General features: G+C 39.5%; 1 protein-coding gene across 4 annotated transcripts in view; it reads right to left on the reverse strand.

The window, feature by feature from the left end:
- FILIP1 (filamin A interacting protein 1) overlaps positions 1-17765 on the reverse strand; it is a 106564-nt gene that overhangs the window by 76283 nt on the left and 12516 nt on the right. Inside the window, exon 1 of one of the 4 annotated variants that reach the window (XM_030447071.1) lies at positions 5481-5621. The exons of the other annotated variants lie outside the window; for them this stretch is intronic. The gene's annotated coding sequence lies outside the window, so the exon portion shown is untranslated. Of the gene's footprint in view, positions 1-5480; positions 5622-17765 lie in introns of those variants that run through there. 4 annotated transcript variants of the gene reach the window in all.

Here is a 17765-nt window from a genome sequence, read left to right on the forward strand (position 1 = left end):
GAGGGGCCCAGAACTAGACACAGGACTTGAGGTGTGGCCTCACCAGCGCTGAGTACAGGGGCAGAATCACTTCCTTGGACCTGCTGGCCACACTGTCCATGATACAGGCCAGGATGCCATTGGCCTTCTTGGCTTCCTGTCAATCCAGACTCCCAGGTCCCTTTCTGTCTGGCTGCTCTCCAGCCACTCTGTGCCCAGCCTGGAGCTCCCCATGGGGTTGTTGTGGCCAAAGTGCAGGACCCAGCACTTGGCCTTGTTGAACCTCATCCCATTGGAATCAGCCCAACTCTCCAGGCTGTCCAGGTCCCTCTGCAGAGCCCTCCTGCCTTCCAGCTGATCCACACTCCCCCCAACTCAGTGTCATCTGGGAATTTGATAACTGTGGACTCAATCCCCCCATCTAAATCATTAATGAAGATATTAAACAGAACTGGGCCCAACACTGATCCCTGGGGGACACCACTGGTGACCGTCCACCAATTGGATCAGCACCATTCAGCACCACTCTCTGGGGACCTCCAGCAGTTCCTAACCCAGCACAGAGTATCCCTGTCCAAGCTGTGGGCTGACAGCTTTGTCAGGAGAATGCTGTGGGTGACGGTGTCAAAGGCCTTGCTGAAGTCCAGGGAGACTCCATCCACAGCCTTCCCCTCATCCACCAGGCAGGTCACCTGATCATAAAAGGAGATCAGGTTGGTCAGGCAGGACCTGCCCTTCCTAACCCTCTGCTGGCTGGGTCTGGTCCCCTGTCCATCCTGTGGGTGCTGTGTGATTGCCCCCAGGATGATCTGCTCCATAACCCTGCCAGGCACTGAGGTCAGGCTGGCAGGCCTGGAGTTTTCTGGGTCCTCCTTTTGTCCCTTTTTGTGGGCTGGTGTGACATTTGCCAACTTCCAATCATCTGGGATGTCCCCAGTGATCCAGGACATTTGGTAAATGATAGAGAGTGGCTTGGCGAGCTCTTCCTCAGCTCCCTTATCACCCTGGGCTGGATCCCACTTGACTCTGCAGCCACAATTTCTAGTGCTGGACTCTCTCTTGGGATCAAAACTGGGGGGAATTTAGCCATTATTGACCAAAACAAGTAACATAAGAAACACACAGTGGATCTGTGTTAGATTTCTTCTAGTTAGAGCAACTGAAACTAGAGACTCATTCTGACTAGGATAAATGTGAAAAAAGTAATTATAACATTTTCAAGTTCCTATTTCCTACAAGGATGACAGAATATCAATGTGGGTCTCAGTGTTGCTGAAGGGAATTGGTAGGTGAAATCAAATATTAAGGCATCATTAGGTCTCTCAATACAAATTTATAATATTTATTTGACTTTTCATAATAATGCCAGAAAGTCTGGTCATCATCCAAATGAAAAAAAAAATAGTAAAAGGCATACATGTATGATTGTTAAATTAGGTAAAAAAATGGGTAAGAAAGCAGCATATAGAGAAATTACTGCTTTTCTTTATTTAGTGAAAAACTGTCTGCTCCAGCAGTTATGTAATGTCTCAGCCTTACTTATTTGTTTACTTAAATATTTTTCAGCTTCCTTCAAGGAAGTTTAGATGACTAAGAAATTACTTTGGGCTGCTTCTCCTGTGCATGTGTGGTGGACCCATGGCCTTGACAAGGATCTGCTGCTGTCACTATTGGCAGCTCCAACATATCTTGGCTCCTCAGGGAACAAGTCAGACTCTTTGCTGCCCAGTCAGCCACTTCCTTAGGTGTAACTGCTGGATGTGGTCAAAAGCCCAATCTTTCTTCCTGTGTCTGAATTGCTCAAAATGGCATTTTTATTGCTTTTTATCTGCTCACCTGTGGTTTGAGAAAAGGAAGATTAACCAGCTTTCCTCCTTCATCTCTTTTGATTTTGAGGTTCTGTATTTAGTTATCTTAAGAAACAAGATGTAGCAAAGTATTCCCACAAGCTCATTTCACAGTTCACATGTTTTACTCTGAGTGAGAATAAACCTCACTCGTGTTTTGATCCCTCATGCCAATGTACCACAACTTTCCTCTCCATATTCACTGCAGAGCTCACAGATCTGTGTTTGTATGTCCATACGAACACTGCAGGAATTTTAGAGACAAAGGAGGCTTTTTCCCAGTAGAAAGTTAAAGGGCAGCTCTTCAGAGCACCCAGTAGATGGCTGGGCAGAACAGCTGTCCAGAAAAAGCAAGGTCAGACCAGCCAGATGAGCCCCCACTGAATGTATATTTAGAACACTTCATGAGACTTTCAGAAAAGTCAGAACAATGTCCTCATGTTGAATAAATATCTCCTTACCAAATTATTAAGAGTATTTTATATCTTTAAAGTGAAAGATTCTGCTAAACTAAATGTTACTTGGGGAATACATAATTTATTTATTTTTTAAGTATTTATCAGCTAGGAAAGTAAATAATGTCAGTTTGCATTAATTTTTTTTTCAATTACCTTTCCAGATTTTCTTTTTTCAGCAGTGTTTTAGGATTGTATGTCACTCTCTTAAAGAAATTATTAAATTCATTCAGAATCCTCCAAAATTATTTGCCTCCATACTAAGTTCTCTAATTCATTTAATCAAAGTTAATTTCAAAATCTGGTACTATATTTTTCAAATTTATCTTGGACAACATCATGGAGTGTATGTCAAACAAACAGTGTAAATTTAAAAATAAATAAATAAAAACTCACTGAGTAGTTTGTCAGCCTTTCGAGGACTGCATAACTGACCTGGTATGAAAAGACCATATTTAGAAAATCTGTGTGTAGCTGGGAGTTTGCCATATGCTTGACCTAAGGTAGGTGTCATGCTTGCAAAAAAATGTTTATTTTATTTTTCATTATAATTAATTTAATTTTATTATATTTATTATAATTATATTAAAATAATTATTTTAATTATTTATATAATTAAAATTATTTAATTTTACTATAATTTATTACAATTACATTGTAATTATAATTATAATTAATTTTATTATAATTATAGTTAATTATAACAAAATTAATTATAATTAATTTTTATTATAATTTTGGAAAATGATGGGTTTTCTTTTTTTCCTTTTTTTTTCTTCTTTTTTTTAACCTTTTTTCTTCCCCATGGAAAGATAACACCAAGTATTCCACAAAGCTTGGATGTATTGAAATAAGCATATGTGTCAAAGGCAAAGGATTATAATTAAAAGGCAACAGAAAGCCAAAAAAAAAAAAAATGTTGTCAGAACCAGTGCTTAGCATTATGGCACAGACATCACAAACTGGTGTGCCAGCAGCAAGCTGAGCTTCCCTGCCCTCTGCTCAGCCAGAGTATGGAGTAATATTGTGCAAACAGTTTCTACAGGTAGCCAAATACATGACATTATCCCTATTTAAGTAAGCAAGAATAAGGCTGAGAGTTCTGTATAAATACTTGTTCACTGACTGATCTCTAATTCCCTGAAAATGCATTTCTAGAAAGGAGAAAAAAAAACAGAATTGTTCCTTCCATTGTATCTTTAAAAACTTGAGAAGTGCGATTTTAATGGGCTTTCTTAAATGCCAGACAAACTTTTCCAAATGCCTATAGAGGTAGAGGATTAAATAGATTATTTATTCAAGTAATGGAACAGTTATTTGACTTCACAAACCATGCATATTTTAAAATAAAACCCAGAATATTGTGGGCATTTTTTTAAATTTGTTTTTTAAATTCCATAACTAGAAACACATCATTAGCAGTTTGTTCTCACATCAAGTCTGTATCAGAGAAAAATAAAGTTTGGTTTGTTTAAAATTGTTAGACAAAATAGTAACCAAACACATTTAAGAAAGAAGATAACTTATTTATGCCAAGTTAATGGGAATTAGCATTATGAATGACAGTTTAAGGAGGATTATGTGATGTATTGCAGGTTTCAACCAACTAAAAATAGAAAAGCTATTCAAGCCATAAAAATTGCACAATGTACAACTTTCAGTTCCAGGAAGATTGTGTTTTCAATCCTTGACTAGAAATGGAGTTGCTTTCTGACTGTTGAGATAGATCTTCTGGGGCCATAATTAATGTAGACAATCCTGAGCTTTCCAAATGAGTCAGGCATTTAAAAATATTATATGGTATTTGGCTTTAAATTGTGACATTTTTATAAAACCAGTTAGAGATCACCAGTTTTTCTAGCTGGGTTAACAATCTCTAAGTATGTTCCATCTCCATGAGGCATTCCAAAAGTGGAAATGAAGATTGCCAATGTGATGCTAGCACAGGGGCTTTTAAAAGACTGGCAAAATTTCAGACAAATATTGTGAGACACCCAGCATGGTCATAAGGGTCAGTGGTGCCTGCTGAAGAGTTCCTCATTATGCTAACTCCTTAACTCAGGATGCTTGGAGCTACCTCAATATGCAGGAGGGCTCTGCAGAGGGACCTGGACAGACTGGAGAGATGGGCTGACTCCAATGGGATGAGCTTCAACAAGGCCAAGTGCCGGGTCCTCCACTTTGGCCACAACAACCCTATGCAGCGCTACAAGCTGGGGACAGAGTGGTTGGAGAGCAGCCAGGCAGAAAGGGACCTGGGAGTCTGGATTGACAGGAAGCTGAACATGAGCCAGCAGTGTGCCCAGGTGGCCAAGACGGCCAATGGCATCCTGGCATGTATCAGAAACAGCGTCACCAGCAGGTCCAAGGAGGTGATTCTGCCCCTATACTCAGCCCTGGTAAGGCCACACCTTGAGTACTGTGTTCAGTTTTGGGCCCCTCAGTTCAAGAAGGATATTGAGGTCCTTGAACAGGTCCAAAGGAGGGCAACCAAGCTGGTGAAGGGACTCGAACACAGATCCTATGAGGAGAGGCTGAGGGAGCTGGGGCTGTTCAGCCTGAGGAAGAGGAGGCTCAGGGGAGACCTCATTGCTCTCTACAACTACCTGAAAGGAGGATGGAGCCAGGCAGGGGTTGGTCTCTTTTCCCAGGCAACTCTCAATAAGACAAGAGGGCATGGTCTTAAATTGTGCTGGGGGAAGTTCAGATTGGATATTAGAAAGAATTTTTTCACGGAAAGGGTGATCAGACATTGGAACGGACTGCCTGGGGAGGTGGTGGACTCTTCGTCCCTGAGACATTTAAAAAACGACTCGATATGGCACTCAGTGCCATGGTCTAGTGACTGTGGCGGTAGCTGATCAAGGGTTGGACTCGATGATCTCTGAGGTCCCTTCCAACCCAGCCTATTCTATGATGATAAAATTTCAGGGAAAATCATGTACATTCAGGAATTCCTAGGTAATCCTCAACAGTCCCTGAGGGCTTTAACAGCTCTGCCATTCAGATGAGCCTTGAAAAGACAAGATGTGATGTAAGCAGTTTTGATCACCTGGAGCTGGCATCTGCAGGAAGCTCAAGTAGTGCTTTCAAGCCATACTATTGCAACAGCATCTCCTGAATAGTGATAATTTAAGAGCACAGCTCCACCTGAAAGCTCCTGTGTGTTGGCCAGACAGCCTGTGGTGTGGAGTAATACCTGTGCTGAGGGATGTTTCCAGAGCTGGGACTTCACTAGAATCTAGGTCCGGAGAAGGAAGGAGGGAGTCGAGAATGGAGGTGTCCCTGTGCCATCACTCTGCTGCTCCCACCTGAGGCTGACTGGGGTCCCTGCTGCTCCCTAGGGAAAAGATAAGGCTCAGGGGCTGCAGGAGAGAAGTTAAGTGGGAAAGCAGTGTGTTCTGTTTGCTCTGCCTTCAAGCAGAAAATACAGAGCTCCAAACAAAGTGGACTGAGAGCACTTTTTCTTTCTTTTTTAATTTACACATTCCCATTGACTTTATCCATGCGTCTCCAAAGCCATGACAGAACACAGCTATTTGAATCCTGACAGGACTAGACAATCCATTTGTAGCTAAGACACAGGATACACACACAGGTGGTAACACACACACTCCTGCTCTCTCCTGTCCTGGCTAAACCGTGACATCTCCCAGGACCCAGTACCACAAATTGCACTTTTCTGCTTTAATTTAGCAACCAAGACCAGGTAAACCCCTCCATCCATAAATAAAACAAAACAAACAAACAAACAAAAAACATCTGTAGTGAGGGAAGGGAAAAGCTGGTAGGCAATGTACTGGGCTTCTCATTGAGTAGACACTGCAGAATATGTGAAGTACAATGCAGTGCAAAGATGAAATGACAGCAGAGAAGTAACATGTCCAGCTTGGTCCATCTATCAGCCACACTGCACAGAGTCCACAGGTTTCTAGCTGATCGGTGAGAATATATGACTCCCTTGGCTGGCCAAGCCAGGCAATCCACTGCACAGCAAGAACTACAGACCAGTTTCTTGCACAGCCCAGAAAACAAACAGAACAAGTCTGGGGACATTGTGACAACTCCAAATAGCATGGAGGTACAGACATGGAGGGAGATGGAAGCATTGCAACTGGAAAGCTGGGGATGTTGTGCACCATGTGGGGAGCTGACCTGTAACACTGGGGAGAGGCAGGGTCTCACATTAATTAAAGCTCATTCATGCATTTCTTTAGTTTGCATAAACGGTCAGAATTTGGACCCACCTTGTGGATTCCCTGACTTCTGCCCTGACCTTCCCATCTATGCAGCAGAGATATTGTATGAACAATATGCCCCCAGCCCACTAGTCCCCTTGTTGATTCCCCTTGCTGCAGCTCCCTGACAGATATTTTCTTGTGTATTTGGTTGCTTGTAATCGCTGTTAGGATTCCCTTTTGCTCTTGCATGAGAATTGCCTTGTATTTTAAAAGCTTTTCATTTTTCACTGATCTTATGTTCATGTACCAGAATACATTTATGTTTCTCTTGTCCTACAGAGTAATACAAAAGCTCTTTTTTCATTATGTTACAGGACAGAGAAAAGCTAAAAAAGGAAAAAGTGTGTTTATTCCTGAAAGACTGTAGAAAAACAAATTCCCCCTGCTCCAACTCAGCATTGTTCCTCCTCCACTGGGATGGTAGGCACAGCATAAATGGGAAAAATTTTCTCTATGGAGCTCCTCTTGAAATGCTATTAAACTATTGATTTAGTAAGGATTAAAAATAAAAGAGCCAAAAAAGATTGCTGTCACAGTCCTAACAGCTGGGAGTCAGGAGTTTCTCAGAGTTTTCTGAGAAGATATGGCACAAGAGGCTGAGAGATGCTGGATTTGAGGAAACATCCCCATTCCCCCATTCTCTTCTGCTTTCCAGTGGCTCACACCAACAGGAGCCTTCTGCAGGGCTAACTACAGGTAACCCCCCAACTGGCACTGAAATGTTTTAAACAATTCATATATTAAACATATATTTAAACATTAAATATATGAATACAATTGTGGCTTCTCCAGGAAAGATTCATCACCTACCTTCCTGTGAACTAGTGTTCATAGGAATTTTCTCACTGTTGTCAAACAAACTTTCAGAATGCCAGGTTCATTTCTCTAATGGTTCCTATCACAGATTAATCAACTGCCTACTATGCTGGCTGAAAGTCTCAATCAATTCATAATTTTCATTGACTTCCCAGCTTTTGAATTAAATCCTAAAGCCTTTAATACTGCCATTTCAATCAACAACTTAGGAAAAAGTCTCATTATTTCTCATAAAGATCCTCTTAGAAAATTTCAAAACCTTTACTCAACTCCCTAAATATTTGGCACAGCACATCCTTGCACGTCTGAAATTATTGCTCTGTTTGCTGTGGTTTCTTTTATTAATCTCTTATACAAGACTGCTGCACTTTGTCATTTGCAGCACATTACCTCAGACTTCGGGCACAAAGATGGACTTTGAGGACAATCAGTGGAATAGAGAACCTATCATATGAGAAGACAGAATGAAGAGCTTGGCTTGTTTAGCTTAGCAAATTAGAGGCTGTTGAGGGATCCAGTTGCTGTCTATAAATATATCATAGAGGCAAATATCAGGGAGATGGGAGAGCCCTTTAAACTGAATTGCAATGTTGGCAAGGGAATCCATTGGTAGAGATTGGCCAGAACTTAATCTATTATGTCAGAAATTAGAAACAGGTTATCACTCTGAGCAATGAGATTCGGGAACAATTTTCCAGTTGGAGTAACAGCAGCAAAAATCCTGCTTTCAGGGTGGAACCTGATAAGTTTCTGAAGGGGATTATAAAACAGGATTCCTTCAATAACAGGACAATAGACTTGATGACCCATTAGATCCTATTCAGACTTGTGTTCCTATATAAAGCTGTAGTATATCATGCAGATTCTGTAACCTTCAGTCATGCATGATTCAGAACGAGTTATACCATCATACTTCATATGTTTCAAGATATTTAATAAAACTAAAAAAAAAAATAAATCAAAACCCACAACCAAATAGTTCAGTTCAGTAATTGTATTTGTTCAGAGTAGTGGTAAAACAAGTAATTTTCTCTCCTGCGATGACAATAAATTCAACAGAACCCAAGTGTACCACAAAATAATCATCTTTTACATTTAATTGTCCATCACTGAAATTACTAAGATTATTGATAATTAGTTCTACTTTTTCTCCAGCACTGCTTAAGGTTTGTTCTATACAATATATTTTCCATGGCTTTAAAATCTTTGCAGCTAAAGTTCAACTATTATTTATGGTATTTTGCTTTAAGCCACAAATTATTTAGGAACAAGTTCATTTTTATGCTAATACATTTTATGTCTGAGGGTATCCAAAAGATACAGCCAAAGGAGCCGAATTATGATTGTTTCTCATTTATTTTGGTCATAGCATGGGTTGTACAGGTAAGAGGAAAGACACTTTGTTAAAAACAAAGCTGTCTCTTTTTGGAGATACTTTATAGAACTTCAGTAATTTTTTCATGTTTAGAAGATTTCTTATGCTGAGCTTGAAGGAAAAACCCATGAATTACTACAAAGCAGAAAACATGTTGGGTAAAATGTATTGAAAAAGCAACCTTTCAGTAAAAAGCAGTAAAATATTAGGATATAAACAAACATCTAAAAGAAGTATTTCTTTCTAAATGTACACACACGTAGACACACACAGACCTCTCAAATAGGACAAAAAATATGGCCATGATGGAACTATGCAAATTTTCACTTTTCTGTCTCCTATTTGTAATTTTAATAGAAATAGCAGCACACTGTCTTCATATAAAGTTTGTGAAGGCAAATTTTACTATGAAGATGTCCAAAACACTACTATAAGATTATATCTGACAGTAAATAATAGTATCTTAGTCTGATTCACTCTACTCCCACTTAAGGTGGCTTCCTAAACCTAATATCCATTTTGCTGGTTTTGTTATTAGCAGTTTGCTTTCTTAACCAGTGAAGTGAAAAATCTTTCACCAGTTTCTTGTGAACAATGATAATTTCAGCTCTTCAGATTCAGCATTAAATGCTCACGAGGAAAGGATCCAGTAGAATGGTAAACATCTCTCCATTGTCATCAGTTAATAGATGGGTTAGGGCCTGAATTATTGACTTATGTTTTCTCCTATTTAATATAAAACTGTTTTGGAAGCATTCTAAGCTTCTGTCTTTAAAACAAACACGGTGAAAATCAAGCACAAATTTACTTAAGCTTTTTTACATAGCTTTGCATGCATTTTTCATTTTAGTTTTCTTGCCTTTTGCTATTACCACATGTAGAATCACTCATGCATTGTGAAGGAGCATCCATTCATCTACTCCAGCCTCTTTTTTTGACACTCTTCCTTTTTGCTTTTTCTCTCAACTAAGCAATTGCAGTTTCACTTTTGACTCTTACAGTGATAGTGGTATTCTCCATAGCTTCTGTTTCTATTCTCATTGTATGTTCTTAAGGATTCAATCAGAAGTGATAGACATTTTTCAACTATTTACCTCAGTGGTCCACATGATGTATATACATCAATCCAATCTCATTTCCTCCTTAAATTACCACTCTTTTTCTCAAGCAAAATTAGTCCTTGTTTTCAACAGATAAATGCTCTGAGCAATTTCAGGAACAAATTGGTCATGAATAAATGGAGAGTGATGAGCTTTCAGAGGGCTTCTGTTCTGAAACATTTTTTCATACATTGGTGGAAATGATCTTGCTATTTTTAGGAGATAATTTGATCCACACTAAAAATAAAATTTATATACTTTCTGCCACTAGATTCTGAATTTACACATCAGTAATTCAATTTTTTTTTTCAAACTATACTCCTTAGATTTTTCATGATTTATTTTACATCAGACTGATAATTCTTAGCCTTTTCTTCCCACATTAAAAGTAATATAAATCACCATATTGCCGACTCATTTAATATATGGTGTCTGATCTTTTTTCTACCATTTTATAGTAAATATAGCAATGTAGCTCTAAAACAGCAACATGTTGAACTATGCTAATCTTCAGTTAAAAATTTGCAGATTAATCTTAAGGGCTCATGCAAAAAAAAATTCTTCCTTTTTTTTTATTTTCTTAATGCTTAATATGTGCTTTACAGTGTAAATAGACTGATTTCACTAATCCACAAATTAAATCCTCTCTACATTCAGTGAAAGTGATAACTACTCAGTGCATTGATCTAGAGGAGAAACTAAGCATGACTGTTATGTTCAGCAAGAGCTGATCAAAATGCAGCACCTAAATAAGTTTGTGTGGAAGGATGCCAGGTTGGTAGTAAGCTGGAGTCTGTATTTTCTTATGACTGCTCTACTGTATTTATATGGAATAAATGAGCAGTTGTGGTGAGATTCCTAACAGACACTTATTCACCTGACAAAAGCACCACAGCCTACAGATCCTATGCAGAGCACACTGACAAGGCAAAAGATCATTAATCAGACAGTCAACAAAGAAGTGCCAGAGCACTGAAAGGTGCCTGTGGAAATCCTAAGGGGCCACATTGTTTTGCTTAGGTTTGTTTATCAAATACGAGACAGCTTCACCAAGCAATCTCCAGCACTGTAGGTTTTAAGTCTCCGTTAAGACTGCTGTAAGTATAGCAGAGCCTCCCTAAGACTGCAGGTTTCTGTGCTCCTCTGAAATGCTAGGGAGAAACAGTCTAGTGATGGTCAGAAAGTTTATGGTACTAATTCTAGATCTCAATCTAGATCCCTGGGCAACAATATTGTGTGCAGGTTTTCTATTCATTTGCCATGAGAGGCAAACCTGTTCTCAAGAACCTCTGCAAGTTATCAGATGTTGCAAGACAAACCTCTCTTAGGGTACAACATTCCAAGGTCCAACCAGGTGTTCCAGCAGAAACTCACAAATAGTGCTCCGAGTCTATAGCCCTCAGGGTTCACTAGCCTGGATCAGTGCTATTACTCCAAGAGCAACTGACCTCTCTGCTGGCTTGCTCAGGAGTAAGCTGAGCCTGTGTCTCAGGCCTCACCTTTTATTGGCCCCCTAATCCTGCTCATGCGCAGTTAGGGCCTACCCTAATCAGGCACAGGTGGGCTTAACACAAGCTCATGCCCACTACCTGGAAATTAGTGGCACCTGGTTGCCTCATTTCACTACAATCATATCATTTCTGCACATTGCAGCAGGCAGGTAGTGTTTGTCTTCAACTTTCTTTGTTCATCTGCAGCTCAGGGAGCTGAGCTCTGGCACTGACTGCCTCCTATCCTGGTTATGACCAAGAAGAAAGCCAAGAAGGTGGATGACTTTGACAGCTTTCAAACTTGTAAAGCTCTTGTAGAAAACTAGTTCACACTCCTCTCACATCTTGGTACTTGCTCTCTTTGGCTGGTTATTTATGCTTTACATAGGCTTTGGAGCAGACTCTACTGCAAACAGAATGTGGTGGTTCTTCACACAGTGAAGAGCAATTCTGCAGAACACCTTGTCTCTGGATACAGAAGTTAACATGGCTTGGAGGGAGATGTAGAAATACTTGGAAGAAATACTTGCTTATGATTGCTAACCAGATAAACCACATCAGGCTTGGGCAATCTCTTAAACTAAAAATAGCTGGAGTCAGGGAAAGTGCTCAGGGGAAGTTTCAAATGCAGTTCCCAGCTGCCACAAACGATCTCGTGGAGTTCCCTGGAGCTGGCTGAATTGCAGGGATTGGCACATAGAAACTGGGAGGCTTAAACATCAACTTGGGAAAACTGGTGGGTGGGTTATTGCTAACTGAGTAAATTTCTCCCTTTTCATCTGATTGCTTATGACAGGACATGGAGCTAAAACTGAAGGACTTGATGCTCAGCTAATTTAAATTACTATGTCTTGGCTAGGGCCCTTAAAAGCAGGCTTCTTTATCCCACTATTGTTCTCACATGAAAAATGTATTGTTATATCATGGAAGATGCTTTTATTGAATAGTTTTGAATGTGAATGTGAAGTTTCCTCTATTGTCTGAATCCAAAAGACTTCTATTTTTAGAAGAAAAGCTGTAATTCATATCCTGCAACAACACAAGCTAACTGTGTTATCACTTATCAAGCTATCCTGAGCTGAAGGACACAGAAATCATATCTCCTGGCAGGTGCTCTGGAACTGGCTTATGTTAGTCTTCCACCACAAAAAAAATTTTGTCCTTACTGGGCAGTTTAAACGACAAAGCTATTCTTGCAAAACAGCAATTAATGGGCCTGCAAATAAGAACAGGGCAGCAGGGAAATGCAAAATGTTATCTCAAAAGCACTGCCTCACCCTTAAATTAAATCCAAAATCAACTCTTCCCAGGGACAGAAAGGAGAGCAGAGCATGCTGTTTGTCACTGGGCACGTGAATTAACTGTACGATATGGATATGTCCCCAGTGCTCTTTTCATCGAGGATCTTAATCTTACACATATTTAAAGATTTATGTTTACTGATGTAGTTCCTTTAGAAACTTTTCAGCTGAATTAGTGCAGGGGTTGAAGTTTTTAAACAATATGTATCCAAGTTTTTCCTACACCTGAAAGATTATTTAAGATAAAAGAACTGGAATCAAAAATTACATGTGCAGAGCTAGTATTTTAAAATGTATTGAACTGCTTCTTAATTGCAGAATAGTCTGATATCTGAAATCATTAGCAATGTTCACAGTGCATGTCACAACTAAAATTCCACATAAGCATATTTTTTAAATTATCTCTTCTTTCCCTTAGCCATTTTATTCAAGAATCCCTTTGTCATTGATGAGCTGGTAAAACTTGCATCACTCAAAGCTCTCTAAAGAATGCGGTCTCTGCTCTGCTTTATGTCAGATGATTTCATCAGCTCTTGGAGAAGGATTTGAAGGAGGATGTTGGCAGATAAAAGCCCTTTTGGTTTGCTTTAAAATAGTGATATATTCTTTTCTAAATTCAATTAAATATGCATTGTATATGGGGCACTAGAAACTTACACGAGAAGAGGGGTGTTCTTTTCCATGCTATGACTTTAGGATGGAGTTGCCACTGAGGTTCTGCTTCACTAACAGGCAAACAACTCCTGGGGCTTTAAGGAACCATTACTGTCCTTTCACAGGAAGGGAGAGCCAAGGGATTCAGCTGGCATCAAATCCTTACAAGTTTCTGCAAACCCCAACGCTCTACTTCTGCATGGGACAGTGGGTTTCTGGTTGATTTGTTGGCTGTTTATAATCTGGTCATTGATGCATCGAGAAATTCTTACTATTCTCTTCTCTTCTCTGACAGAGCTTAGATTGGCCTGTATGAGTTTTTATGTTATTCTTTGAACTGTTGTTCAATAAAAGACAGTTCTCCAAAACCACATGTGGTTAAAATAAGCTTTTTTTGATGGCATTTTTTCTTTGGTCTCACATTTCCCTTTGAAAAGGAGATAGTCCTGTGAAATCCTATGCACAATTGAACCTGTACCTCGAAGCACTGTTTGTCCATGAGGAACTAAGAAAACCCAGTGAAGTGTTTTTAGCTTTGATTCATCTGACCAAAGTATCATCTGCCTATGCTCATTAATTACAGTAGTTCAGGTATAAACATTGGTCCCCAAGGTTCATTAAAATTGTCTGGGGTTTTTTTATTGTTTGTTTGGGTCTTCTTAAATTCATCTAAGGAAAGCAGAACAAGGAAACAGACATTTGAAGCAGAACAGTGGAAAGCAAACAAAGGTGCATGCAGAGGAACATAATGCCTAAGGAACCAAATAAAAAATAAATTGGTTTAAGCATGTTTTAATGTATCACAGAATTTTTTCCATGGCTATAATTTTCCAGTGTCGGAAGTTCAAAATATTCTTGGAAAGCAGTCACTTTATCTGTAATCCTAGAGAAGTCTGAATCAATGATAATAAAATATATATTCATAATGCAGAAAGGATTTTATGGCACTGGTCAGATGATCTCAGATGTTTGATGTGTTCAGGTGAGTATGGCATGAGGGTTATGTCTAAAATAGTAAATTAAACAGTGCAGGGGGTCAAAACTTTGACACAGACTAACCAATGGTCTTCCTACAATGGTTCAGGAATTAGTCCTGGCTGAGGATCAGCCTAGCCAGGGCTTGGCAGCCTTGATGTAGCCAAGCTGTTTTGAAGTCTGAGGAAGTTTAATAGCGTAGTTATTAGACCAGCCAGTGACAACGGGACTGAGGTCAGAGAACCAGTACTGGCATTGTCTTATTTCCTGCAAACAGACCTGGCCAAAGTGTCACCCATAATTCTATAACAGTTCCTGTGGGGCTGTTACCGTATTGTTTTCGAGCAAGGATAAAACTCTGAGAAGTGGAAATGCGTATTGTTGCTCTACAAAACTGCAGAGCCCTGATTTGTGAGAGGAGGACAAGTAAATGAGAAACACTCAGACAGATGGCATTGTCAGAAGGAAAGAATTCCTGAGGGGTAGTGCAGCAAAGAGAAGAGGAGTGGTGGGTACGGTAAAAATATGGGAATAGCAGCTGCCATAGCTATTTCTACAGAGGTAAAGCAGGTTGAGTAAATTGCCTCAGGAGCCTTCTCTGTCCCCAGATCCAAAGGGAAGAACTAAGAAGACTCCTTTGCAGGGGCAATGCAGTGCCATACAGATGGGGGATGTTTGACTCCGCACTGTTGCTGCTGTTACAGAGGGATTGGAGATGATCACTGGAAGGTGATCTTAGCCTGACACTGGGACTCAGAGGGAAGTCCAGCTCAACCTTACAGGTAGAGGTGAATCCCAAACAGAGCAGTGACACAAAAATCAGACCACAGAGAGACATAAACTGAGATAATTCTAATTTCAAATGAGTCCGCTTCAGATCCAGATAAATTCTTAATAAAAGCATGTTTACACTGGTAAAGTGTCTGTGATTGCTGATTATCCTCTGCCTTCCCAAAGAAAGTATTTCCACCTCACACAAAGGTGGCAGACAATACCTATAGCTGGCCAAGAGATCCTGAGACAAGTACAAAGGTTTAATATGAGGGCTTGCTACAGTGCTGTTCCTCCCCAGTGTCCTTCCCTAGCATCAAGGGCAATCATGGTGCCCACACCATGGCACGGGCTCTGCTGAGGAAGTACTGTGTGCCACAGAGTGCTTTCCCAACTGAATGTCAGTAGATCACTCTCAAAAATGGAGACCTTAAATCTCCTCAGGAAAATGGTAATGGGATTATTCTCACGTGGGCAAAGAACAGTTTTATCTCATCTCATTCTTTGAAATGCTTGAAGCATTCTAGTTGCTAATTTCTGGTTGTAATTTCCAAAACCAATTCAGACTTAGCCAGACATCCATCTTGAATAACTGAAGTTTGGCAAAGCTGTAAAGAACTGGGTTTCATGCAAGACTAGATTTTTTAATGAAAAATGTCAGCCAAACTTAGATACGGGTCTTGTTATCAACTTGCTCTGTAGTATGTCTTCTCTTCTATATCCAGGCTTATCAACAAATGCGCAAGTCAATTGCAAATTTTGATGACTTTTAATACAGCACTTAATATCTGCTCACATTTATGCTTTGCATTTTCATCTATTGCTTTTCCCCAGCTGATTAGCTGTGGTTTGCTGCCATGATGGTAAAACTTGAGAATAATAGAAATTTTCAAGTGCCTCCTATTAAGGCAGTTTCAGGTTAGTTTCAAGACCAGGCAAATCTATGTCAGCCTCACAAAAGTATCTGGATGAAACGTCTTGATTTTTCCCTGTTTTTTTCATGACTTTAGGGAAGGACTCATAACGAAAATGTAAGAGAAATCTACTGAAGCTTAGACTACTTAGACCAACTACTTCTCTTTCTAGTATTAAACAGATGACACTCAGACATCATACTATGCTGATAAGACTGCATATCAACAAACCCATTCCCTCCCCTCTGTGTTCAAAAAGAAGCTTTTTAAAAGGTACTAATACTAAAACCTCAGTGGATTTCATGGTTTCTTAGAGAGTATATGAAAAAAGGAGATGGTCGTGATCAGTGAGCTGAGATATACAGCACATTCTCAAAGATGCCCTAAGAAATTTCTAAATATTCCTACAAAAGTTTCAGCCAAACTTGCTAGGTTTTTTCCTTTATTTGATCTGCAAATAACCTATTTTGGCAGCAATTTGAAAACATAAAAATAATATAATGTCTGCAATTTATTTTTTCCTGACTGCAATGTTCAAGTACAGCATTTTCAAGATGAACCTTTCTGACACTGCCAGATTTTCTGCAGTGTCCTTGGGAAACTTGACCCGTTAATGACAACAGATTTTTAGTGCAAGCTGTTTAAGGCAGGCATATTTCCATACAGAAACTGTTTAGATTTTAGGGGTTACACAGATGAAATGCTACTCACAGGGAACATAGGTATGTTGCTTTCTTTATAATATAGTGACGCTGTATTATTTATTTGTACTGGTGGGTGTTGAGGGGATTTTTTTCAGTGGTGGGTTTGTGCTTGCTTAGTTTGTCTCAATGGAGAGAAATGGGAATGTGAATTTAATACCAATATTCTCCAGCACTAAAGCAGTTCCTGTGGCCTAGAGAAGGGCTGGGACAACTGCACACTATCTCTAAAGGCTCAGGGGTGTGCTTTTCTCACTTAGCCCCTGGCATTGCAGTAAGCATCCATCCTGCTGCTAAGGTTTTGCTCCTTAGGGATTCCTACCACAGAGGAACTGAGAGCAGAAGAGTCTGTATTAGAGCCTGCAGCTGAAATTATTCTGGGCAATTTCTTCTAATAAACAATTCATCTAAAAGCATGGGTTTGAGTACTTTGTGGCAGTATAAAGTTTCAAAGAAACAAAAAATTAAAATGGAATGTCTGAACCTCAGATATGGTTCCTTTTGTTGTTTCCTTCATTTTTCTCGCCACACTAATATCACAAGAAGTCAGAGGTATTATAAGAGTGAAGTAGGAAAAATATGAGAAAATGTTTTTTCTGCCCTCTTTTCCCACGTGTCTCCTGGCCAAAGCCAAGAGTAATTTAAGTTCAGAATGAAACTGTAGTTCAAGTTGTCTTCATGATTCAGAATGGGTATTTGAATGCAAATGAGTGAAATTTGTGTCACAGGGAGTAAGAACAACTCCATGGCTTTGCATGTGGCTTTGAGTTTTCCCAAGTGTCAGCTCTTGCTCTGGTGACTATTTAAGTATTTCATTTTTATTTATATTTATTTTTTTAGATTCAGCCCTCAATAAAAAAAGTACTAGTATATGTACAGAGAATTTCCTGGTAATTCTTTTGAAGAACTAACTGAGCAATGTTCCCATTTTTCTGTTTGTCTCTTTCTCTTCAGGGCTGGCTACTTCCAAAATCTATCCTCAACCTTCTTCTCTCTTCAGGTGTTCAGGGGCAGAACTGAGAGCAATGTAAATGTTCATGTTTCGTGTCTGTGAGGAAAACAGTACTGCATTTCTGAAAAGTTCTTTTTGTGGGTGAATCACCACAGGAGTACTGAATGATTATTACACAAAAACTTCTATGAACC

Source organism: Calypte anna, chromosome 3 (assembly GCF_003957555.1).
Source record: "Calypte anna isolate BGI_N300 chromosome 3, bCalAnn1_v1.p, whole genome shotgun sequence".
Classification (NCBI taxonomy): domain Eukaryota; kingdom Metazoa; phylum Chordata; class Aves; order Apodiformes; family Trochilidae; genus Calypte; species Calypte anna.